The sequence below is a fragment of the Adiantum capillus-veneris genome, chromosome 30 (genome assembly GCF_014529385.1).
Source record: "Adiantum capillus-veneris isolate H3 chromosome 30, ASM1452938v2, whole genome shotgun sequence".
NCBI classification, from domain to species: Eukaryota; Viridiplantae; Streptophyta; class Polypodiopsida; order Polypodiales; family Pteridaceae; genus Adiantum; species Adiantum capillus-veneris.
This window is the reverse complement of record NC_140960.1, coordinates 8082724-8107741: the sequence shown is the minus strand read 5'-3', so window position 1 is coordinate 8107741 and position 25018 is coordinate 8082724. Positions and strand designations below refer to the sequence as shown.

The 25018-nt window shown below is 44.3% G+C and overlaps 1 protein-coding gene across 1 annotated transcript in view; it reads left to right on the top strand.

Moving 5' to 3' along the window:
• The window catches only part of LOC147417506 (SH3 domain-containing protein 3-like), a 121504-nt gene that overhangs the window by 49578 nt on the left and 46908 nt on the right, over positions 1-25018 (top strand). The gene's annotated exons all lie outside the window — the stretch shown is intronic.

The window sequence follows — 25018 nt, the reverse complement described above, 5'->3', positions numbered from 1 at the left end:
AGCACTCCTTTTATAAGATGGTGGGTTGAGGTAGGGCAAAAATGTGTAACTGGGTCAAAAATATCAAAGCCCATAAAATGGCTAAAATATTTGTGCATCCGCACCCAGCCAGGCTAAAAAATGACTGGCCGGACACGTGCTAAAGTGCCCGCCCGTGCAACCTACGTGATGGACAATGGGTGGCCAGTCCGGGAAAATTACTAGTTGTACAAAATGGCGAAGCAACAGTGGTGTAACTCCTAACACATCATTGAAAACATGCATTGGAAACATAAAGATGTTGAATGTGAATATCAAGATTTGTTAGCGACGTACAACGACAAAGGAAAGCGCCATCCAGATCAACATATTAGCTTTGGAGTCTTGGCATTATTTGAACAACCATCTCTCCCATCTTCTTGAAGAATTCCATCGTTCCAAGAAAGGTATTGCGTCGTCATTGATTTGTACACATCATTGGTGGCAGCACATCGAATCCACACCATCTGCATCTTCTTAGCAATGGATGGCCATCAATCCAAAGCCAAAAGGTTCCAATCCGAGGCAACCACCACGGGAGTTCATTGGCATCGTGAGCCTACATTTGCAGGCACATGCGTTGCAAAGACGAGGATTTATTTAGAGCTTCCATCATAAGGCAATCTAGTCGAAGCTTCAAGAGGAGCCTCTATCTTTGAGGAGTTACTTGGCGGTTTCATGAGACATCATACAAAGGACTTGCCATGGTTCATTTACATTCCAAAGGACATATCCATATTCATCTCCCATTCGGCATTGCTCTCACAAATCTTCCTGCGTAGGGGCAGCATAGGCTGGCGGGTAACATTTGTGGACATTAGCGTTTGCATCTCTAGGCATTCGTTCTACACACATCCATCCTGTTTGCAGTTTGGTTCATGCCATCCGCATTGGGGCAGCATAGGCTGCCCACTAACCAACAAGGGGATCGTTGGTCCAGGAGGCAGTCAAGTGTTTGCAAGTAGATGTATCATCACTATCCCTTTCTTTTGAACATTTCCACATTGCCCGATAAAGCCTTTCTATGAAAAGTAGCCATGGAAAGACATCATTTGGGAGGCCATTCATTTGAGACCATCTTATGGCATGCATGGAGTTCGGTACCCATACCTCACCTTAAGCAAGAGAGGATGTCACGTGCACATGGCTTTGTGTGCCATGTGGACATGCTTCATCGACTTTAAGAGCCAATTTTGTACCTATCTCTAGATAGAAATGTCTAGAATCCTAGAAGGATTAGTACCAGCAATTTTGTGATCCAATTCGCAAGACCTGCATGTCCGGACGAATCCATTAGATTAGGTTTTCCACTTTTGGAACCATCTTGCATAAATGGATTGTACAAGCGTTTTGATAGATGTTAATACACTTTGATGGACATCTGACATGACGTGCATGTAGGTCTAGGTTAGAGGAAAGTGTCGGTCCAGTTTGTTCCCCAAAAGAGTTACAAAATAGTGAGTTATCGTCAAAAACTCCCATGTGTGCACATTTGCACATTTTTCCCAACCTGACCTAAAAATCCACTATAAAGGAAAGCCATCAGCCAGCGTTTTGCATTAGATGAGCCAAGGCAAGCACTTCAGCCCACCGTTTTGCAATTGCAACTCTTAGCGCTTTGGCTAACCCTCGCAAACGCATTCGTGCCGGATCAGCCATTTAGCCCAGCGTTTTCAGTTTTCAGCCCATCTTCTCCTAGGATCGTGGTGGATCTGCTAACGCTACCTCCTCGGCTGCAGCCCGGTACTTCGGCAGTCCATTGACCCTCTTCTCGGCCATTCCCTAGCCGCATCGAGTGCTCCCATTGCTCTCCATCTTTTGCTCCATCATCATCGGCGTTTTCAGCCGTGCTTTACGCGATGGATCGGCTGCATTTTGTATACAGATCTGCGTTTTTGCGGCCAGGTTTCAGCCCTTGATTCCTCTCACATCGGGAGCGCAAATCAGTCCCAAATCTACCCCTTGGTGGCCATCAGCAACCCCTCATCGAGACGGATCCAAAGATGCATCAAATCAGCCCCGGAGGTGCTTCACCTTGAAGAGATAAGTAGGGTCTGCACCTACGGTATTGCATGTGTGTGCATTCCATTTACGCAATCAAAAGCAAATACCACATCCGCAACGGTGTGGGGGACCATTGAGAGGATCGGTTGGGACCCCATCGAGTGTCATTCTCCTCTCTCTCTCTCTACACATCTCTACCTCTCATTCTCTCTCTACAAGGAAATAAAAGAAACCATCGTTCGTGCTAAGCAGCACACATTCAAGCAAGGAAAGAAGTAAATATTTGTGTAAGTGTAAAGTGTAGATCTTGTCACCATTTAAATTCCGCTGCACAAGACATGCACCTCTTTATTTCTATTGGAGCAGCATCCCAATTTCCCCTCTTATCGATCCTTTGATGTAGGGCACGACTGTCCATTAGATGCCCCTATATAAGGGTCTCGTTTTCCCTTGTAAAGTTGTTACACATTAATAGAGCAAATGCACTTTCACTTAGCCATTTAGCACTTTTCCTATTTTCAATGAGCCTGTATTAAATCACTAATACTTAATTATAGCATAGTCACTCAATGGATTCAATCATGCTACAATAGCTTGAATGATCATCAGAACCAACAAATGAGAGTGTCAAAGATAGATATAAGCCTCTTTTTACAGGACAACCCACCCTACGATAGATCATGGAGTCTAGAGATCAGCACAGGTTTGGCCATTTGCTAGTGGAGATACATAGAGAGAGACATTGTTGGCACCTGTAGTGGCACCAAAGCATCTTACACCCCATCTCCCATGTACCAGATTTTACACCCCCAGTTTCACATAGAATAGAGCTAATCATCTTGATGCACTTCATGGTAGCACTTCTCTGAGCATATAGATGTGCACCCATATACCTCAGAACTCCAAAGCACAACCCCCCCCCCCCCCCCCCCCCCCCCCCCCTCCATCATATACCATGTATCTTGCATCCTAACATCCCATGGATCTCCCCCTCCCCCCTTACCACAACCTATAGGACCATTTTGTAGTTTTGTCCTTTGTAACACAAAGGCTTCTGATAGTGTGATTGCTCGATTCTACCTTCTCTCTCATTTCCATTGCACCTCACATTGGTATTAGAGCTGCTAATCCTCTGATCTACCCCAAAACAAAAAAATGTTTGAGGTTGAGTTTTGCAATGTTTTGGTACACTCCTCCTACTCTTGGAACTGCAGGCCTCCCATTGCACGTAGGATCGTGCACCTTTAGCATAGGAAAAAGCAAAACAACTATATCCGGGTGTTGCTAGCATTGTGCACATACAAGGGGGTAGAAAAGCTCCCTCGGAGGTAAGTATGTGACACTCCTGTTGCACAAGGGAAGATATCCTTGCATTGTCAAACCCCGTAGCCGCATGGATACCTTCGAACATCAAGAAGGTAATACCTCTCCACAAGACGATCCTCTAAATTCCTTCCAACTACTTCAGTTACATCTGCTTCCACAGTACCCAATTGCATGGATTCCATAGTGCGCATGAAGACATGGCAAGAGAAGGCACGACGACAAGAGCATTTGGAGGCAGCTAAGTGTGAGTGCACCGATTGGCGAGCCTCGTACAAGGGAACACTAAGCTAATGCAGAGGCTCGCAACCAAGAGCGCGAGATCATGCATGATCTCATCCTTATCCTGGATTCATCTAGGTATATGTTTTGTCACTAATTTACCCTCTTCCTCTACTATGAGGAACACACAATGCTTGACTATAATTGATCGCTCTAGTAAGTTTTGCATACTTATCCCTTGCAAGGTCACTGTGACTACGCAAGATGTTGCACGATTGTCTATAAAGCATTGATATCCATTGTGTAGTCAACCCAAGTCTATAGTGCCTGATTGTGATACAAGTTCACATCACATTGTACATGTGCATTATTTGAAAATTTTGGCACAAGAAGAATTTTTCATTAGCATTTCTTCTAGAGTAAGCCACAGAAACCAAAATCTATAATTGGTTGCATTTGATGTCCTAAAATCTTATCTTCATGATCAACAATATAAGTGGAAACAATATTTGCCGTTGGTTCAAGCTGTCCTAAATGATACATATTGTAGTGCAGTTGGTCGTACTCCTTATGAGGCACCTTTTGACCGACCTTTTCAGTCTCTCTTGACTAGGTTGATTTCAAAATTGCCGAAATGCTTGAGAGTGTTACGCGTTGGCTTGGCAAGGCTCAAGAGTCTTACTCTAGGCATGCTAACAAGCATCATTAGGATGCCTCGTTTAAGTAGGGTGACTTGGTGTGTGAGAATAATGAAGCAACATCTCAAGCAAGTTTATAAGAAATGTCCTAAACTCTCCTTTTGTATGTTTTGTCCACTTGCGATCATTAAGAAGGTAAACGATGTTTCCATGCAATTGCTTTTGCCATCTTCTTGGACAAAGCATAACGTTCCTTGACTTAAATTGTTTCAGGGTGAGCCTCCCAGGAGCATTGTCAAAGAAGAGTAACCAAAGATAGTTGCTTTTCCATGTTTCTTGGCTTGAATTGTTTCGAGATGAACCTCCAAAGAGCATTCTTAGAGATGAGCAACCGAGATAGTTGATGAAACCAAGGTTATGAAGCCAAAATTGATCCTCTTGCATTCATTCAAGCACGGTACAAGACACAAGCAAGGCAATACTTCCTGAAATTCAAGGATTGAGGGAGTGACACATGAACCCACTTGGGTGGAAAAATAATTTTTCAACAACTATCCACATTTGCTAGCCTCATACAAGGAATCCATACAACTCGGTACCGGTACTTCACTGTAAGCAAAAGAATCTCATGTGCACATGGCTCTGTGCCACGTGGACATGCTACCTCGACATCCAAAGCCAATCTTGTACATATCAATGCCTTCAAGCCTAGAGAGTTTAGTACTGACAATTTTGAGAGCCTATTTGCAACACTTCCATGCCTGGAGAAGTGCATTAGACTAGGTTTTCCAATTTTGGAATCCTCTTGCATAAATGGTTTGTACACACATTTTGATAGGTGTTGTTACACTTTGGTGCGTATCCAGCAGCACGAGCATGCAAATTAGGGGTAGAGGTACATGTCAGTCCAATTCCCACTTCACATGCATCACCGGTTAGTGAGTTACGGCCAATACAATGCCAAAAACCTACTCTGTGCACATTGCACATTGTAGTGCAGCCAATTGACTTTGCAGCTCTTAAGGCACAATCACCCCTTTAAAAGAAGCCCTTCCGTCACCCATTTGTGTATAATTTTGGGCACCCCCTATAACTACGTCTCCTAGCATTTCTGTAAGTCTGGCGCCCCCATTCCGTTGCATTCTCTAGAACACATCACAGCCCTCCATTGAAGCAGCATTTTCAACCACAAGGCGACCCCATCTGCAGCCAATGCTGATCATCTTGCAGCCCATCACACCCTCCCACCCAAGGCCCCATAGCTTGTGAGTTTGTGCCCCTCTATTGCTCATCATTTGCCACATCAGTGCATCAGTTTTCAGCCCTCTATAAGCATTGAATTGCTGCATTTTGCATTGCAGATCTTCCGTTTTGCAGCCAACATTGAGCCCTTGAATCCTCTCACATCGGGCATGCAAATCAGCCCCAAATTTACCCCGTGGTGGCCATTTGCAACCCACATCGAGTCGAATCTCAGCGGTGCATCAAATCAGCCCGGAGCTGCTTCATCTTGAAGAGTTCCAACAGCAGCCAACTACATTATTCATTAAGTCAAGTAGGGTCTTGCATTGAGGTAGTGCACTAGTGTGTACATTCCATTTACGCAATCTAAAGCACATACCACATCGGTAACGCTCTCTCTCTCTCTCTCTCTCTCTCTCTCTCTCTCTCTCTCTCTCTCACACACACACACACACACACACACACACGCACACACACACACACACACACACACACACACACACACACACATTTTTTTTTTTTTGTAAATCTATTTGATTAATTTACTAGTGGGAAACCTCAAAGTGAGGAAAACCCATTGAAAGGGTAATGTACAGGGGAAAGAACACAGAACTACTCAGCTGTACAGAGTAGCTAGAAACATTCATAGGAAAGCCGACGTATCTCTGCGGTGATATCACTAACTTCCAAAGCAAACCGTAACGATTGCCTAAGGGAAAGCTTGAAGAGTGGGAACGGTTCAACATGAGTACGATGAAACATGTAAGCATTACGCTGACTCCATAGGGTCCAATAAGCCCAGTATCTGACCCACATAAAGAAGACCGCAAAATGTTGTAGTGTTGGTGAGAAAATGCCAAATACCTAGAACCTTTTGTGAAAAACAACCCCAAGAAAGCAGAGCCGCATACAGGCTGATACACGGAAGGAAGTTTCTAGTAATGCAGCAATGAAGGAAGTTTCTAGTATGCACCAAGAGACCAAGATTCTGTTAATTCGCCTTCCAAGATCCCCGAAGACGTGCTACATACATACAAGAAATAAACCACATTGGCGAATTTAGGACCAAGCCCTAGGCACCTCATCCTGGCAGCAATGAAATCCCACTGTACAGTGTCAAAGGCCTTTTCAATATCAACTTGCATAACTAGCACATCCTGATGAGTGTACTTAGCATACTCCATGCCAATCATAACGTTAGCCAAATTGCCCATAATCTGGCGACGTGGAATGAAACCATATTGAGCCTGATGGAGTCCTGCAAACAGATGGTCCTTAATGCGGTGCACCAGCATCTTATAAATCACCGGCATCAAAGTAATCGGGTGCCAGTGAGAGAATCGCTCGCAAAGCGCTTGCTTAGGTAGCAATTTACGTAAACCTTCTTTCCAAGATAGTGGTAAATCCTGTTTCTGCCATGCTGCATTTATCATGAAAAGCAATGGAAGTTCAAGAGCCTCCCAAAAGGAGAGAAAGAATTCCACAGTAAGCCCATCCCAACCGGGAGACCGCCAACTGCCCAAAGATAGCAACGCACTATGCAATTCCGAGGCAGTGAACGGGTCCTCAAGGCAATATGCATCCTGTGGGGATATGATTGGATGAACAAAGGAAAGCATCAATTGACGCGCATGGCAAGCAACCGAGGATACCTTAGAAGGAGCAGCAAACACTTGTCGATAATGCAAAGCCATGGCATCGGCAAGTTCTTGCTTTGAAGAAGTCCAAACACCTGGGGAAAGCATAACCCGCTTGATTGCTTGCGAGACCCTCATATGATGCAAATGCTTGAAAAATTGCTTCGAAGCACAACCTTTATCCATGAAAGCATGTCAACGGGCAGGCGTCTGCCATTTAGCAAGTTTACGCTTGTCATTATGCTGAATACGCTTACAAGCTTCGCACAACTCTGACATCTCAGAGTCAGACAAAGGCCACAAATCAGCCAACACTCGCTACTGTTGACAAGCTTGCTTCGCATCCTTAACATCCCCCGAAATAAATGACACTTTGCACCCTCATAACAAAGCGATACTAGGCAGCATCAAGATCAAAATGCATGTGAGCAAGAAGCGGAGGAATAATATGAGAAATCATGTCACAAAAAGCCGCACGAGTGAGGTAAGCATTGTTAATATGTAGCAGACATTTCCTAGAAAGGGGTCGATCACAGCGAGACTGCCCAAAACTCACATTCAACAAAACAGGGTAATGATCAACTGTAAGGCGTAATCGATGCTGACCTCACATACAAAATCCTCATATTGTTGCAGATTAAGCAAATACCATCGATCGAACCGCGCTCGATAAGAAGAGTGAGCAACATGCTGAAAAGTAAGTCCAGAGGTATTTGGGTGCAAATGCCGCCATATATCATCGGAATAGTAGCAAACAGACTGCAGAGAACATGTGTGAAATACGTGTGGGACTATCATCCATCGCAGGGGTATTTACTATTATTAAAATCACTACAAAGGAATGCATTTGAAGTCCATAAACGAGAAGAGATGTCTCGCCATAGAGCAGCCCTTTGCCGAGATGCTGTATGCGCATAAACACCTCCAAATCCATAAACCTGACCGTTCAACAGACATTGAACCACCATCCAGCGGCCCTGCGGATCATTGTGCAAGAGAGCTGGCTGAAGCTCATGCCGAACCAGCATCAATAAACCTGAAGAATAGTCTTGCAAACCAGCATATGCAATCCAATAATCAGCAAAGTAAGAACACTGATCGGCAAAGTCATGCTGATTGTGTTCTTGCAAAACAACTATATCTGCCCTACATGTATGTACATAGTGCCAGGTCAATCACCATTTGTCAAGGTTACATAACCCATGCACATTGTATGTAATGCATTTAATGCAACTGTGCATTAGAAATCATATGTACATCAGCGAGAAACACATGGATCAAGTGGAGATGCCCATATGGACATCTCCATCCACCACATCCATACCAGAACCGATCCGCTGAGTGAAAGCAGGAGACTTGTCCATAGGATCTGCTTGAGAGGTGGAAGCCTCACCCAAAAGCACATCCTTATAAGAATGCATCCCTTTTTTCCAAGCATCAATCAACGTGCGATTGTCATTGCAAGGAAGCTGCTTAAACAATACATTCTTGTTGGCGTTAACCAGAGGAACATAATTACGGAAGGAAGTTGGAGTACGAATTTTCAGTGTCTTTTTAGGCACCGCCCATGAGCTAACATCACCTGACCCAACATTCTTGCCTTTCCTTGCATTTACATTCCCAACTACAGCAGACTGTGGATTTTGTTTTTCCCTTTGTCTACATTGGGAATCACCTTCAATTTAGCTTCACCAACAGATTTGCCTATAGGGGCAAGGGAAGAAGCAGGAACAACCGAAAGAGGAGGTTGTAGAACTGGTTCAGGACATTCAGATTGCATGTGACCAAATCTACCACATCGGAAACAGGATTTTGCAATATTGCCCCCTTTGAGTTTAACAGGACGCTTGCCAACCCTTAGATCCCTTGAATCCACCATAATTCCATCCGGGGTATGCTTGTCTGTATCCCAAAGAATGCAAAACCTATTGGTATTCGCATCCAATTTCGGAGGGCAAATTACCTTGCGAAGTTGAGCAGCCAACAACGGAAGAAAATGCCTCCACGTGCGAGGGAAATCAACAATTTCCACCCACACAGGACATTTGTGACAAATAAGACTTTGATAGTCCTTCGTAAGTGCCCACGGTAGAACATGAGTCATCTGCGTGCCAAAAAAGGGCGGAGACATCTCCAGCAAAAGGTTTCTAGCTTCAGTGTCTGCAAGTAAAACCTCATAGAAATCCCGAGCACCAAAATAAAGGCCTTGGACAGCCTGGCGTTTAAGAAGGAAATCAACCCATTGTCCGACATCTTGCGCAATTGGCATTTTGCCCAAGAAAAACAAGATGACTGCATTCATGGCGTATTGTGCTACCGGATCCATAAGGTTCTGTATTGGAATTCGCACCTCAAGGGCAGGTGCCTGACCATTCCAAGCTTTTCGGGCTTCTTCGAAGTCTTCATATAGACAACTTTTGATTTTAGAAGCACTCTCCGAAACATTATCCATGACTTTATGACGCTTAAAAACACATTGGAACTCTGATATACAGCAAATGGACCACGTCTGAAACCAAAACAAAAGACTTTGTTTGCATTTTTGTTTTTTATCTATTCACAAAGGCCGCAAAAATATATACATCTGCCACAGAAGACATACATCTTGCAAGATAAAAAAAGCTTGTAGAAGTGCAAACTGTAGAGCCTGTAAAATTGTAACTGTTGCGAGCTGTATTGACTGTAGTTCGCTTGACGCTGAGGATGCAGCAGGTCGCACAGAGGCTGATAGGGGGTGAGTAGGCTCAAGACAACAGGGTTAAGCTTGGCAGGGACAGACTGTTGTGCTGAGTGCAAACCGCTGCAACAAGTCGCACAGGCCTTTGGACGAGCAGTCCACGCAGGTCTCAGGGGCGCCCAGAAGCTAAGGTTTGCGCAGGTACCTCTTACCCACACACTGTAACTATGTTAGACTTTGTAAATATTTAATTTATTTACGAGAAAAGAATTATCTAATTAGTTGTGTGCACGTCAGAATAGATCTAGCAGTTTCTGGGGCCTCAGGTGCGCCCAAGTTTGGGCCAGAGCACCTCAGGGAGACCCTAGCAGAAAAATACCTTGAAGCCCTAGTGATTCGGAAATCGGGTCTTCAATGAAGGGGTAGATAGTAGCCTCAGATTTCAGGCTCAGAAAATTACGCGCGCTAGTGCAAGCACATGAATGAGATGGGGTCCTTAGAATAATAACCCTAAGGCCTGAATCATTTTACGGCCTTAGGATAAGTCAGCTAAGGTATTTTTAAATTGTCTATACCGGACCAAATGATTGGACAAGTGCGAACAGGTAATGCCAGAGCAGTGTCGGTACGACATTGCGCTGGGGAGCAGCTAGCAATTTCATTAGTAGCATCTGTGTGTGCAATTGTGAGTTAATTTGCACATTTCATTATAGCCAAGGGATTTTTAAAAAGTGAAAGTTGAAGGGTTTTTAAATTATTAAGTAAGTGTGCCAAGTGGCACACTTACCAATGCAAACTAACTCTCTCTCACTCACTCTCACCCTCTCTCTCTTCCTAGCGCCCCCTCTCCCTGATGGCTATTTAGGAGCCCCCCCTCCCAGTGTTGGCAGTGCTCCTATCCCCCCTATTGTGAGTATGCTCTACGCATTGGAGCCCTCCATGGAAGCTTGAGAGCAACCCCTTGCGACATATGTGGTGGCCTCGTGCTCCCATTGTTTAGAACAAGGGTTCTCATAGCCATAGCCAGCTTTTGGTGAAGTTTCATCGCGAGAAGTTGTAGCAAGCACTCTCTTCGTAGAGTGTGGTGGCTGTAAATTCTCTGTTTTCAGCCCTTAATTACCTCCTTTAGGCTGAATTTCAGCAAAATACATATAGAATCTGGTTCTTCTTTACCTACACTACGTGTACACAAAGTTTCGTGCAATTCCATCGCGGAAAAGGTCTCTAATTCGGCTCTGAAAGGTGCTCAGGTAACATTTTCAGGTTGTGTAGAAAATTACAGCAAGTATGTGTGCGTGCATTTTGCGTGTTTCTCCCTTGTTTTTGTTGCAAGAATAACTATGCATAAAGGGACTCAGTTAGCGGAAGGTAGACTCTCATTTTCGAGAGCTTCCGTTGAGTTTTGTGGAAGATAGACTCTCGTTTTCGAGAGCTTCCCAAAATCTCATAGTAGAGGGAAGATCCTCTCAGTATTCAGAGAGTAGCTTTCGTACTCTCTCAGTCAGAAGCAGAAAAGAAAGAACAGAGGACGGGCTATTGGCCCGTTCTTGTGCTTGTAAAGATTCTCCCTTAGTCATAAAGATAATCTCTTTATGGGGGGGGACCAACCCATCTTCTGGTCCCCAATGAAGTGTCAAGCTTTCTCTCTTTCTCTCTCTAATTCTCTTGAGTATTTGAAGTACAATTAAAAGTCAGTTTACGCTTCCGTATTTTTGTGACAGTGGTATCAGAGCAAGGTCATCTCTCTCTTCCTTAAGGGATTGACGACTCTTGGCAGACTGCAGAAATGGGAGGATGCGAGATAGAGTTCTCTCTCCTTCAACAGCAGGTGGAAGAGTTGCAAAAAGCTCTCTCCCATCCAGAAGTCCAAAAGATTCTCCATACTCTTGAGAAAGGGAAGGAGAAAATGCCGATGGGGTCGGGAGAAATCCCGCAGAACCCAAAGGCGCCAGAACCAAGGAAAGATCCTTTGATTGGAACCTCCCGCATGCACGAGAGGCAGAGGAAACCTCCAGAACGTCATGTGCGGTTTAATTCAAAGGTTCAAGAGCAGGATCCCCCTGATTCCCCTCAGTTCTCTTTCATAAAGGATCTCGATGACATCGTCGCTCCAGAGGACATGTTTCTGGACGACCCGTTGCAGCAAGAAGTGCATTCAAGGGAAAGGACTCCTGTACTCAAGGAGTCTAAGGATAGAAAGAAGGAGCACCATAAGAAGAAGCACCACAGGCAGAAAACATTCAAGTCGGGAGACAAAGATGTGAAATTCGACACGTATAATGGACGGCGTGATAATGACAAAGCTTTGGCTTTCATCCGCCAATTTGAAGTTGCATTTGCAGAAGGGAATTTTAAAGAAAGATCCAAGCTTCGCCATGTCAGTATGTACTTGAAAGACACCGCCAACAGTTGGTGGTTAACCCTTATCCTGGAAGATCGCAAACCCCAAGATTGGATTGCTTTCAAGAAGGAGTACTACGCACAGTTCGTTCCTCCAGACTATGAGGAAGAGGTAAAGAAAGAATGGGATCAACTTTCACAGTCAGAGAACGAAACTGTTCCACGTTATGTGGATAGGTTTTGGGATGTTCTCTTGAAAGTCACTCCATTCAAGAAGATTGACGATTCGGAAAAGATGCGCAAGTTTGAAGCAGGCTTGCATGAAGCCTTGCAAAAGGCTATGAAGCTTTACCCTCAAGGTAACTTGCAGATACTTATGGAATCAGCTCGCATAGCTGATGGAATACTTGACAAGGGTACTCCCAGAAAGATGGAGCAAAGCACTTAACATGCCAAGCAGAAGGCTCTGCATGAGCAGCCTACCACTACTTCTCGAAAGAAGAAAAGAACCGCCTCCAAAGTAGAAGCAAAGCCAAATCAGCCCAAGAAAGGGAGATATCTCTCTCCTGCTGAATTGAGAACCTACATTAGCGAAGGAAGATGCTTGAAGTGTGGACAAGTTGGTCATACGAAGGGTGACTGTCCTACCAAACCTCCGCAACCACCCTCTTCCAATGCAGTCCCAGATGTACAGGGAAATACGACCAAGGATGGAAAAGAAAGAGCTCTTCTCAAAGCATGGGGTAGCATCAACAACCAACGGGCTCTTATTCTGTTTGACCCTTGCAGTACAGATAACTTCATCTCTACAAAGCTAGCTGATGACCTGAACTTACAGCCCAATCGTTTTGGAGTCTCTATTCAAGCACAATCTGCTTTCAAAGGGCAGAACTCTAACTCTACTCCAATCATAGGGAAGTTGAATCTAAAGGTCGACAACTACAAAGATCAAGAGTCTTTCTTACTAGCTTCACTTGAAGGATGCGATGTTATCTTGGGAATGTGAAACCGGCCTGTTCAATCCGAAAAGGGCGGTAAACTTTACTTCAAACCTTGATTTAGCTTTCAATGAAATCGGCCTGTTCAATCCGAAAAGGGCAATAAACTTTACTTCAAACCTTGATTTAGCTTTCACCCATTATTAGTCGTCTATTATACCTGTGCTATAGTGACACAAGAGAGGGGAATGGGATACAGATGCTAGAATGCACCTGTATGAGAAGACCGACACCAGATTGGCCCCTAACTTAGGCGCCCCTTTCGGTATTTCTTTATTGTTCAAAAGAGGGAATAAAACGCTGAGGTTCTTTCCAAGCTGCCCCGCACAACCTTGGCTGAATTTTGACGGTTCTGGCTTGATTTCGGCAGCATAACTGTACTAGAACCCTTCACGGTCAGTACTCCCACGCATTAAATGACTTTCCCGACGCATACGGGCACTTTGCAAAACCTGGCGAGAATCTGCAGCACGCTGAATTCTCTGTTTTCAGCCCTGAAAATGCGCCAGAACACCTGTACAGCGGTCCCCTTGCGTCCCCGAACCTCCTGGGGGTATTAGCGTCCGTTTAGGGCCAAAACCCTAAACCTGCAAAAATACACAGCAGGCTGTAATTTACTGTTTCGGGCTCCGTTTCGCGTGCCGGTTGCATCCATAGCAAGTCCTCGAGCTCCCGCACCTGTAGGGCCACTTGCCCTTTGAATCGGACGAGATTTCTGGCGTGAAACCTCTCCGAATTCACTTGTACCTGCGGGGGGGATTAGCCGCTAGCTAATCCAGTACCTGTGCAAGAGGCTCTTGCCTCGGCAATCGCGCATGAACCCACACAACTGTACATTGGTCAAATGAAGAGCCCACTAGTGGGGCATAACATACTGCCAAAGGGGAGAGAGAGGGCAGTGTGTAGCGTGCAGGGCATCACTCCTGGCACTGCACTGTGCATAAGAGGGAAAGCAAGCACTCCATAGCTCTTAACCTGTGACAAAATCTGCAAATGAGCTCTCCTCCTCCTAAATTCAGCGCCAACTCTCTCTTGCATTAGAAACTGCACCAGAATGTGCCACTTGGCACATTTACAAGCATTTTCCCGTTTGGGGTTGCCGCCTAAAAATCTCCCAACCGGTTGCCCAGTTGACTTCACGGCAAAGTAAGAAAATGTTCCCCTTGTCATTCCGGAGGTAATGACGCCAACACATTTTTAGGTCCCAAAATAGCAGTTCCCTAAATTTTAGGAGATGCTGCCATTGTATCTTTCTAGGTCATCCGACCCTCTTTGTACACTGCGGCCACATCGAGAACTGAAATGTAGCCTCTGTAGCAAAGGATTCCACTTTGGCTAGTCAATGACCCCACTTGGCTAACCATAGTCCTCGTCCAACCTTAGTGCTCTCTTGCCCTTAGGCCTAGACTCCCTCTGAACAGTTCCACACTAGCTATGCAATGCAGGGCAGTTAGATTTCCCGAGGGGTGCTTCCAAAAAGTGAAAGTAAATAAATAGTAAGAAAGAAATCAACAAAAAGGATAGATAGTAGTCACACGCTGGTGACATGCATTGGCACTACAAGATGCATCCCATTCCTGACTATGTTCAGAAAACCTTATCCTTAGCTCGTAAAGGAAAGGAGTATCTTGTACTTGCAGATGCAGGTGATTGGCGTATCTCTATCGCCAATCACATTGCCATCAAGACAGTAATGAAAAAGTGTCTATCAGCGTACTTGATTTTTGAGATGTGTCTGTTTCACAACTTTCTTCCTCTTTAGAGCAAAAAAGACTTGAGTTATTAGAAAGTTATAAAGATTGTTTTGCAGATGAACTTCCAAATGAACTCCCACCTCCTCGACCTGAGGATCATACAATTGATTTGATCCCAGGAAGTTCTCCTCTAAATCAGCCCCCTTATCGAGTTAGTCTAATGCAGCAAGAGGAAATTCTCAAGCAGGTTAACGAACTTTTGGAGAAGGGCTTAATAAGGCCTAGTACTTCTCCATATTGTTCACCTGTCTTGCTAGTACAGAAAAAGAATGGCACATTCCGCATGTGCATAGACTATAGATCTCTAAACAAGATCACATTCCGCATGTGCATAGACTATAGATCTCTAAACAAGATTGACGACATTCTTGACAAGTTACAAGGAGCAAGTATCTTTAGTCGTATAGACTTGAAGAGCGGTTATCATCAAATCCGCATAGCTCCTCAGGATGTGCATAAGACTTCATTTAGAACAACCTTCGGGTTGTATGAATTTCTAGTGATGCCTTTTGGACTCACTAATGCACCAGCCACATTCAACAGAATGATGGATAGAATCTTCCACTCATATAGAAGCTTCACAGGCGTTTTCTTTGATGACGTCTTAATCTTCTCAGAGACGGAAGACGAACACTATAAGCATCTCGCCTTAGTGTTTGAAGAATTACGCAAACACAAATTGTTTGTGAATGCTAAGAAGAGTGAGTTCTAAGAAATCCACTATTTGGGCCATATAGTATCTCACAACCAAGTGAGAATGGACCCTGATAAGATTCAAGCAGTTGTAGAATGGCCAACTACAGTACATGATGTACGAAGTTTCCTTGGCCTCTGTTCTTATTATCGGCGTTTCATTTGAGTCTTTGCTGCTATAGCACGTCCCCTTCATGACCTGACAAAGAAGCGGATTCCATTCCATCGGGGGTCGGGACAAAAACAAGCTTTTGACAAGCTTTAGTATCTACTCAGTCACGGACCTGTTCTCACTGTCCTTGATCTTCGCAAACCTTTCGAGGTATACTGCGATGTATCTGGAGATTGTGTAGGAGCAGTCTTGAACCAAGAGGGTCACGCCATAGCTTACGAAAGTCGGCGCCTTAAAGATGCAGAGTTGCATGTTTCCATATACGAGAAAGAGTTAATGGCAGTAATTCATGCTCTTTCCATTTGGAAACACTATCTGTTAGGAGCTGATTTTATTATCAAGACAGATCATCAACGTCTTCGCTACTTTCTCACACAGAGAAAGTTATCAGAAAAGTAGATGAGATGGGCCAACTTTCTTTCAATGTTCCATTTTTAGATTTTACACACTTCTGGAACGAAGCATGCAGTTGCAGATGCTCTCTCCAGGCGTCCAAAGATCAATGTACTAACAACAATTTATCATGAGGAACTAGAATCTCTCAGCGAGATGTATCCTCAAGATCCAGACTTCGGCACAATTTGGACAGATCCTCAAGCTGGTCACTCAAGGCCACCTTATTCCATTAGGGGTAATACACTCTATCATCAACAAGCAATATGCATAGCTCAGCCCTTACGACAAAAGGTGATGGATGAAGCACATAATTCTCCTTATGCCGGGCATCGGGGAATTGCTGCCACCACTAGTGGCCTCGAAAGGTATTTCTTTTGGCCAACACTCCGTGCGGACATTGAAAAACATGTACGTGAGTGTTTAGTCTGCCAAAAAGTAAAATAGGACAGACATAAAGTTTATGGCAAGCTTCAGCCGCTCCCTATGCGTAACACACCATGGGAAAGTATTGCCATGGATTTTATTACGGATCTTCCTAGATCCAAGAATGGAAATGATGCAATTTGGACTATAGTAGACAGATTCAGTAAGCAAGCACATTTTCTTCCAGTAAAGAAGACAATCAAAGCTGATCACATGGCTAGAATATTTCTAGCTTAGATTTTTAAACACCATGGATTGCCAAAGACTATTGTCAGCGATAGAGATCCCCGCATGACTAGTCTATTTTGGTAGGCATTGTTCGAAAACTTCGGAACTAAGCTTGATTTTTCATCAGCTTATCATCCTCAAACAGATGGTCAAAGTGAAATCGCTAATGCCATTGTTTTAGATCTCCTTAAGTGCTATGTTTCGGAACGACAATTCGAATGGGAACAGTACTTACCAATAGTTGAGTTTGCGTATAATAATACCATACATTCCTCAACTGGTAAAGCTCCCTTCGAAATTATTTATGGGAAGCCACTCTTACTTCCTATTATGGTTACTAAAGAAAATATCTTCGCCGCAGATGAATTTGTGTGCAATATTGATATTGCCCATCAACAAGTAAAGCAAGCGATTCTTCGTACTCAAGAGCAACAGAAGAGAAAAGCAGACAAGCACAGAAGGAATCTCAATCTTGAAAAAGGACAATATGTCCTGCTTCGGTTTGAGAAAGCTAGATTGAAAAAGCGGGTCGGAAAAGGGAAAGTTGTTAAACTTTCCCATAGATTTTACAGCCCTTTCAAAATTACAGATAAAGTCAATGATGTGACTTTCGATTGGATTTGCCTTCTCACTGGCGCATCCATAATGCTTTTCATGTCAGTCTCGTCCGACCATATGTTGGGCCTCCTTTAGTGACGCCAGTACAAGAAGATCCTCTAGAGGTCGAAGAGATTGAGGAAATCCTTCAACCTGAACAGATAATACACCACTCGGAGAGACAACTCAAGTCGGGGAGCCTACATCGAAAGTATTTAGTCAAGTTCAAGAATTACACTCCTTTAAATGCAAAGTGGATGACTAAGTCCGATCTTAAGGACTACCCAGATATCTTGCACAATTATGTTGACGCTCTACAGTTGAGGTCAACTGTTTAAAACCAAGAGGGATGTAACTATGTCAGACTTTGTAAATAATTAATTTATTTACGAGAAAAGAATTATCTAATTAGTTGTGTGCACATCAGAATAGATCTAGCAGTTTCTGGGGCCTCAGGTGCGCCCAAGTTTGGGCCAGAGCACCTTAGGGAGACCCTAGCAGAAAAATACCTTGAAGCCCTAGTGATTGGAAATCGGGTCTTCAATGAAGGGGTAGATAGTAGCCTCAGATTTCAGGCTCAGAAAATTACGCGCGCTAGTGCAAGCACAGGAATGAGATGGGGTCCTTAGAATAATAACCCTAACGCCTGAATCATTTTACGGCCTTAAGATAAGTCAGTTAAGGTATTTTCAAATTGTCTATGCTAGACCAAATGACCGGACAAGTGCGAACAGGTAATGCCAGAGCAGTGCCGGTACGGCATTGCGCTGGGGAGCAGCTAACAATTTCATTAGTAGCATCTGTGTGTGCAATTGTGAGTTAATTTGCACATTTCATTAATAGCCAAGGGATTTTTAAAAAGTGAAAGTTGAAGGGTTTTTAAATTATTAAGTAAGTGTGCCAAGTGGCACACTTACCAATGCAAACTAACTCTCTCTCTCTCTCACTCTCACCCTCTCTCTCTTCCTAGCGCCCCCTCTCCCTGATGGCTATTTAGGAGCCCCCCCTCCCCCATTTTCAGTGTTGGTAGTGCTCCTACCCCCCCTATTGTGAGTATGCTCTACGCATTGGAGCCCTCCATGGAAGCTTGAGAGCAGCCCCTTGCGACATATGTGGTGGCCTCGTGCTCCCATTGTCTAGAACAAGGGTTCTCATAGCCATAGCTAGCTTTTGGTGAAGTTTCATCGCGAGAAGTTGCAACAGGCACTCTCTTCGTAGAGTGTGGTGGCTGTAAATTCTCTGTTTTCAGCCCTTAATCACCTCCTTTAGGCTGAATTTCAGCAAAATACATATAGAATCTGGTTCTTCTTTACCTACACTACGTGTACACAAAGTTTCGTGCAATTCCATTGTGGAAAAGGTCTCTATTTCGGCTCTGGAAGGTGCTCAGGTAACATTTTCAGGTTATGTGCAGAAAATTACAGCAAGCATTTGTGCGTGCATTTTGCGTGTTTCTCCCTTGTTTTTGTTGTAGGAATAACTATGCATAAAGGGACTCAGTTAGCGGAAGGTAGACTCTCATTTTCGAGAGCTTTCGTTGAGTTTTGTAGAAGATAGACTCGTTTTCGAGAGCTTCCCAAAATCTCATAGTAGAGGGAAGATCCTCTCAGTATTCAGAGAGTAGCTTTCGCACTCTCTTAGTCAGAAGCAGAAAAGAAAGAACAGAGGACGGGCTACCGTTCTTGTGCTTGTAAAGATTCTCCCTTAGTAATAAAGATAATCTCTTTATGGGGGGGGGGGGGGGGACCAACCCATCTTCTGGTCCCCAATGAAGTGTCAAGCTTTCTCTCTTTCTCTCTCTAATTCTCTTGAGTATTTGAAGTACAATTAAAAATCAGTTTACGCTTCCGTATTTTTGTCTCACACACACACACACACACACACACAAAAAGGAACCATCAATGACGCACAGTTACACTCATTAATGCAAGGAAAATCGGAAGGATAGGTGATAGTGTGATTGCTTGATTCTACTTCTGTAGCGAGGACAGGCACCACGTGCCAACGGAAAAGAATAGATGGAACAACTTTCAGCACTTCAAATAACAACTTAAATGAAAGAGAGGCACGACACACGAGACGGGAAGTGGCGGAGTTCCAGTCCAAGAGAGCACTGACCCCAAACATTGGTGCCCCCTTCGGTATTTCTTTATATTGCTTGAACTTAGTACAATGCCGGTACTCCAAGCTCTGCACCTTCACCCGGAAGAGATTGCCAGAGAATGAGCCCATGACGCATATTTAAAGGCCCTTGGCCTATGAAAAGCAGTTATGTGAAAAGCTTCAAACTCAAAAGCATTTTGTCAAAAACCGTTGAGCCCAAAAAGCTACCAGCACGTTTTACGGAAATTCGTATAGCTGCCAAGTTAGCATATTGCAACGCAAAACGCGGAATTCCATCGACCTGCCATGCGGCACTTGTCAGCGCGATTTGCGGACTGTCCGTACAGTCATGCCACGTCATCAGCTGGCTGGGCACTCTTTTCTTTAGTATCCTTTGTGTCACTTGAGCCCCATTAGACGGGGTCCCATAAGTTGGTGGAAACTCTTTTTCCTCCTGCTATTGCTTCTTCTGCTAGTGCTGCTGCTTCTTAGGGTTTAGGCCCCTCAGCCGGGGATATGCAGGTTGCCTCCATTCTTCACTAGCTTGACACGTCAGCAGTTTGTGACAATTTTCCTCTCAGCTCTGTTGCAACTGACATGCTAGACGTGAAGAAGGTCGAGGTGATGGGTCGAGGATCGGATGGCTCTGGGATCAGTGGCTGTCTAGGTATCTGGTATAGGCACTCGAAATATATATGAGGGTCCTCCAGAGGGGTGGCGGGGCGTGGCTCTCTGAGAATCCTGTCGCTTTCCTTGCCCTATAATCAACCACAGGACTGTTCTTATGGAACCAAGGAATTCCTAAGAGGACGTCACACCCTTCGAAAGGCATGATGTAAAAGTCCTCGTGCCTTAAATACCCCTGACAATGCAAACGAAGTTTGCTAATGATAGGTGTAATGGCAACATCCCGTCCTCGGTCCCGCTAGAACAACCTCTGCTTGTGGACCCATTCTGTCGGGCGTAATTCCGAGTCGAGTCTCCAATTCAGGTGAAATGAAGTTGGCCTTGGATCCTCTGTCAAAGAAGACGAGGGCTTCTTGATCTCGTACTTTGCCCCATGCGCGGCAAAGTTCTGTGCTTTCATCCATCTGATCTGGGTCGAACCCCACACAATTTGGTACCAGTCCTGCTTTCATCTTTCCTTTTCTGCCACGTTCTTAGGCTGCTCTGCAACTCTTTGGCTTATCTTCTGATGGTCCTTTGTGTGCCTTTTTGGGGCATCGTGCAGCAATATGCCCTTGTTCTCCGCAATCAAAACACTTGCCTTCTTTGAGATACTCGGATTTCTGGTCCTCCATCAAACGTGGACGAGTTCTTCTTTTGAAACTTCTTTTTCCTTCTGTTGTTATTGGTTGAATTTTGTCCGGTCCTTGGTGTCAATTGTTGATCTGTTGGATAAGTCAGGTTACCCGAATGCATAGAAAATCCTTGCTTAGCATGTCCCATCAGTTGTTGGATGGACTCGGACTTCTGTAATAAACAATAATCTCGAATCTCTTTGGAAAGTCCACAGCGAAATTGCTAGATTTGCTGCTTAAAATTGATCTTTTTGAAGGAAGAGGCAGGTAGAAAAGCATCCCAAAACCTTTCACAATATAGATCCAAAGTGTCTCCCTTGGTCATCCTATGATGATTCCAAGCTGTAATCACATCACGCTCATACTCCTCAGTGAGCCAAGAGGAAATAAAAAGTTGCTTGAATTTAAGCCACTTGGTCGGTGCTTCTTTTCGTAAGAGAAGAGTGGACCACCATTTCCGTGCATTTCCTTTCAGATAAGATGCCACCCTTCTAATCTTTGAGTGCTCTGAGTAGCGCCCTCCAGATAAAGCTATGTCAAATTGCTGAATGAAGGCAAGGGCCCTGTGGGTATGTCTAAACCCTAAAAAGGTATCAAAGTTGACTGCTTGTCCACCCTCCTCGAATTCTTTGGTCTTTTGATTCTTGTCTTTGAGAAAGTCGTATTGATTTTCTTTATAAAAATGCTGCTTCTTCAAATAAAACATCAGGTCCTCGGAGTCTGAACTCTCTGAAGAGGACGAATCCTCATCAAATTTATCAAAAAATTGCCGGCAGGATCTGCTTTTCTTGGCCTTCTTGTTCTTTCCATATCTCTAATTCTTTCGTCGTTTCTTGCCCTTTTCGTCCTCATCACTCGAATCAGAAGACGAAGAGCTATCTAAACTGTTAGAAGAAGATGAGACGGACTAGACAATCCCTCGAAGCGTACATGCTTCTTTTGTTTTCTTGCCTTTGCAAAAGAAGATTGATGACCCAAATAGCCAGGGTAGTTTGTGCACTTGTTGCGTTTCTTCAGTTGCTTCTTCGCCCCCAAAAGTTGGTTGACTCGTCTTTCAACAACGTCATCGAGTTAATCTTCAGTAAACATCCGTGGGACATGAGGTTTCTTGAGGCCTAACTTTAATGGGAAGTCGATGGCTGTTTGCCAACGGGAATGCACTTCATCGATCGAGTGCTGGGTCAAAAATTTGGCATACTGGGGATCCTTTGAAAACTCAGGCATCTGCTTTGTGCAATCATCAACCAAGTTACCAACTGTTGACGTTGCATCTCCATTAGTTGGTACTCCGTAGGCCGAGGTGACGCGTACTCTTTATCTGTTGTTCCATTTGAATTTCTGTGCTGCCTCCCATTCCAAAATTGTCGGGTGGGTTTGTCTGATTCTTGCGAGAATCATCGCTTGAATCCATGTGTGTCGCTGGAAAGGGGATCGGATTTCTTGGTAGAAGAGAAATCGGCTGAGCTCTGATACCACTGTAACAGACTTGGGCACCCCAAGTCGAGAATTTGACACAACACACGAGAGAATCACTGAAAAATACTTCAAACTTTAATCACAGTTCAATTAAGTCGACACGGCCTGGCGTAGTTCCGTGCCTAGAGAGATTGGCCCCAAAGACTGGCGCCCCTTTCGGTATTTATTTTATATCCATGGTTGAGCAAAGTTACAATGCCCGCGGGTCCTCTTTGCTTTGAAGCTCGTCAGCAAATCTGAGGCAGAGAGTGGCCCTGGGGTTCAATTTAAAGGCGCTGAGGGCTCTCACAAGCAGTTACATGAAAATCTTCCAACTCAAAAGCACTTGACCCAAAAAGCTTTCAACGCTATTTGCAAAGATTCCATACAATCCCATAAAATGTGGAGACTTGTATAGTCTGCCACATCATCTGCGCAAAACGCGGAGCTGTACAATTGCCATGTCATCAGTCTTTACGCAATTTCTCTCTTTTTAATCTTTCAGTGTCCCTAGGACCCCATCGGACGGGACCGTTTAAGTTGGAACACCTATAAGTTGTTCCACTTCCAACTTATAACTTTAAGTCTTGTCAGTTGGACATGACACGCCATAGTTTTGTGACAACTGGGTCGACCTTCTACTTGTGGGTTGAGTTGCACCGAGCATCGATGGTTGATTGAGCAAGTGGCAAGTGGCGGACTGCTGCGTTGAGGGCTACTATTGCAGAGACACCCACACATGCGGAGGCACACCTCAGCGCTGGGCTGGCAGAAGCTGCTGTGTGTTGTCGAAATGATTACCTGGTTTAAGTAGCCGATCGCAAGTTTACTGTGTAAATCCAAGTTTTTTTAGGTATGGGGATTGATTGAGCAATATGTGCTCCTCCCCCCTTGATTTCAGTGTTATATGATTTCAGTCGTTGGGATTACTTGGCCAAATTCCTAGCATAACTATATGTTGTAAAACTTGTGGAACTGGATCTATGGTCAACCGATTTTAAAATACTTGTGATTAGGGGAGTCGGTTGTGACATAAGACGTGGTGCATGTTGATATTTCTGTTTTTTTAACAAAAATACTAGGCTTGCACTCGAATGATTTAACTTTCATACTTGGCTAAAGAGCATTTTTTACAAGACCTGTTTGGGTGTAAAATTGTAGGCCTCCAATAGTTCATACCTATGTAGTGCTAATAAATAAGCCTAAGGGGCTCACTCCTCACGGCATTTGGACGCAGAGACTGAGAGTGAGCACCCGCCGGCTCTTGTACTTTGCACACAGATTAATATAAAAAGAAATACCGAAAGGGGTGCCAGTCTTTGGGGCCAATACCTCTTGGCATGGAACTATGCCGGGCCGTGTCGTCTTTTGCGAACCGTTTTAAAGAGAATCTCTGCTCTGTCGCGGTAGAATCTTGACTTAGGGTGTCCAAGTTTGTTACAATGGTATCAGAGTGCGGCCGATTTCTCTTCTACCGGGAAATCTGATCCTTTTCTCGCGACACTTATGGATTCCAACAAGAATCGGTCGACTTCTTCTGCATCTGTTGATGCGAGAGGAGATCAGGAAGAAGATTCAATTGAATTAACAGAGGAAGAGTACGGGCCACCTCGGGCTACTCAGTACGAATTCAGGAGATGGAACGTCGACAGCAGGTTGACGAGTGCACAAAGCAAATGATTAAATATACGAAGGACACTCAATTTGCAAAATTTTTGTCTCGGCAATCCATCGCTAAAGTGCACACTCAGTGGCAGAGTCAGCTTTTGGACGCGAACAATAAATCCAAAAAGCAAGTGAAAAAGCGCAAGAAAGGGACTGACTAATCTGGTTATTTGGGCCGTCAATCTTCTTTTGCATTTGCAAGGAAGCAGAAGAAGCGTGAACGCTTTGAAGGACTACCAAGTTCTTCTTCTTCCTCTTCTTCTGACAGTTCTTCTAGCTCTTCTGACTCGAGCGAGAAGGACAGAAAAGACAAAAAGTGAAGCAAAAAGCAAAGCTTTGGAAAGGGCAAGAAAAGGCAAAGAAACCCAGATTTCGTCCAGTTTCTGACAGTTCTACAGAGGTGTCATCCTCTGACAGTTTGGACTCCGATGACCATATGTTCTATGCAAAGAAGAAGCATTTTTACAGAGCCAACCAATATGGCTTCCTCGAAGACAAAAACAAGAAAGCAAAAGAATTCAAAGAAGGTGGACAACTGATTAAATTTGAATCCTTTTTTGGGTTCCAAGATGCTCTGAGGGCTTTGGCCTTCATCCAGTAGAATGACATAGCCTTCTCTGGATTACTCCGAGCAGATTAGGAGGGCTGCATCTTTTCTTAAAGGCAATGCTCGAACATGGTGGTCCACTCTTCTTCAGAGGAAGGAAGCTCAAGTGAAGTGGTTGAAATTCAAAAGGCTCTTTAGATCTTCTTGGCTGACTTGGGAGTACGAACGAGATATACGAACTGCTTGGAATTATCTTCGGATGACCAAGGGAGATTCTTTGGACGCTTATTGCGAGAGATTTTGGGACTCTTTTCTACCAACCTCTTTATTTAAGGTCTCTTTTAAGGAACAGATTGAGCAGTTTTGCTGCGGACTCCCTACAGAGATCCGAGACTACTGCCTTGAACAAAAGTCAAATTCTATTTAAGAATTAATGGGTCATGCGAAACGGGGTTTCTTGATACATTCGAGGAATTTGACTTACCCCACTGATTAGATCCTGACTCAGAGAACCCGTCCGATCTCCAACAATGAAAGTAGAAAGAAAAAGAGTTCTCAAGAAAAGAAGGATAAGGATACACGACC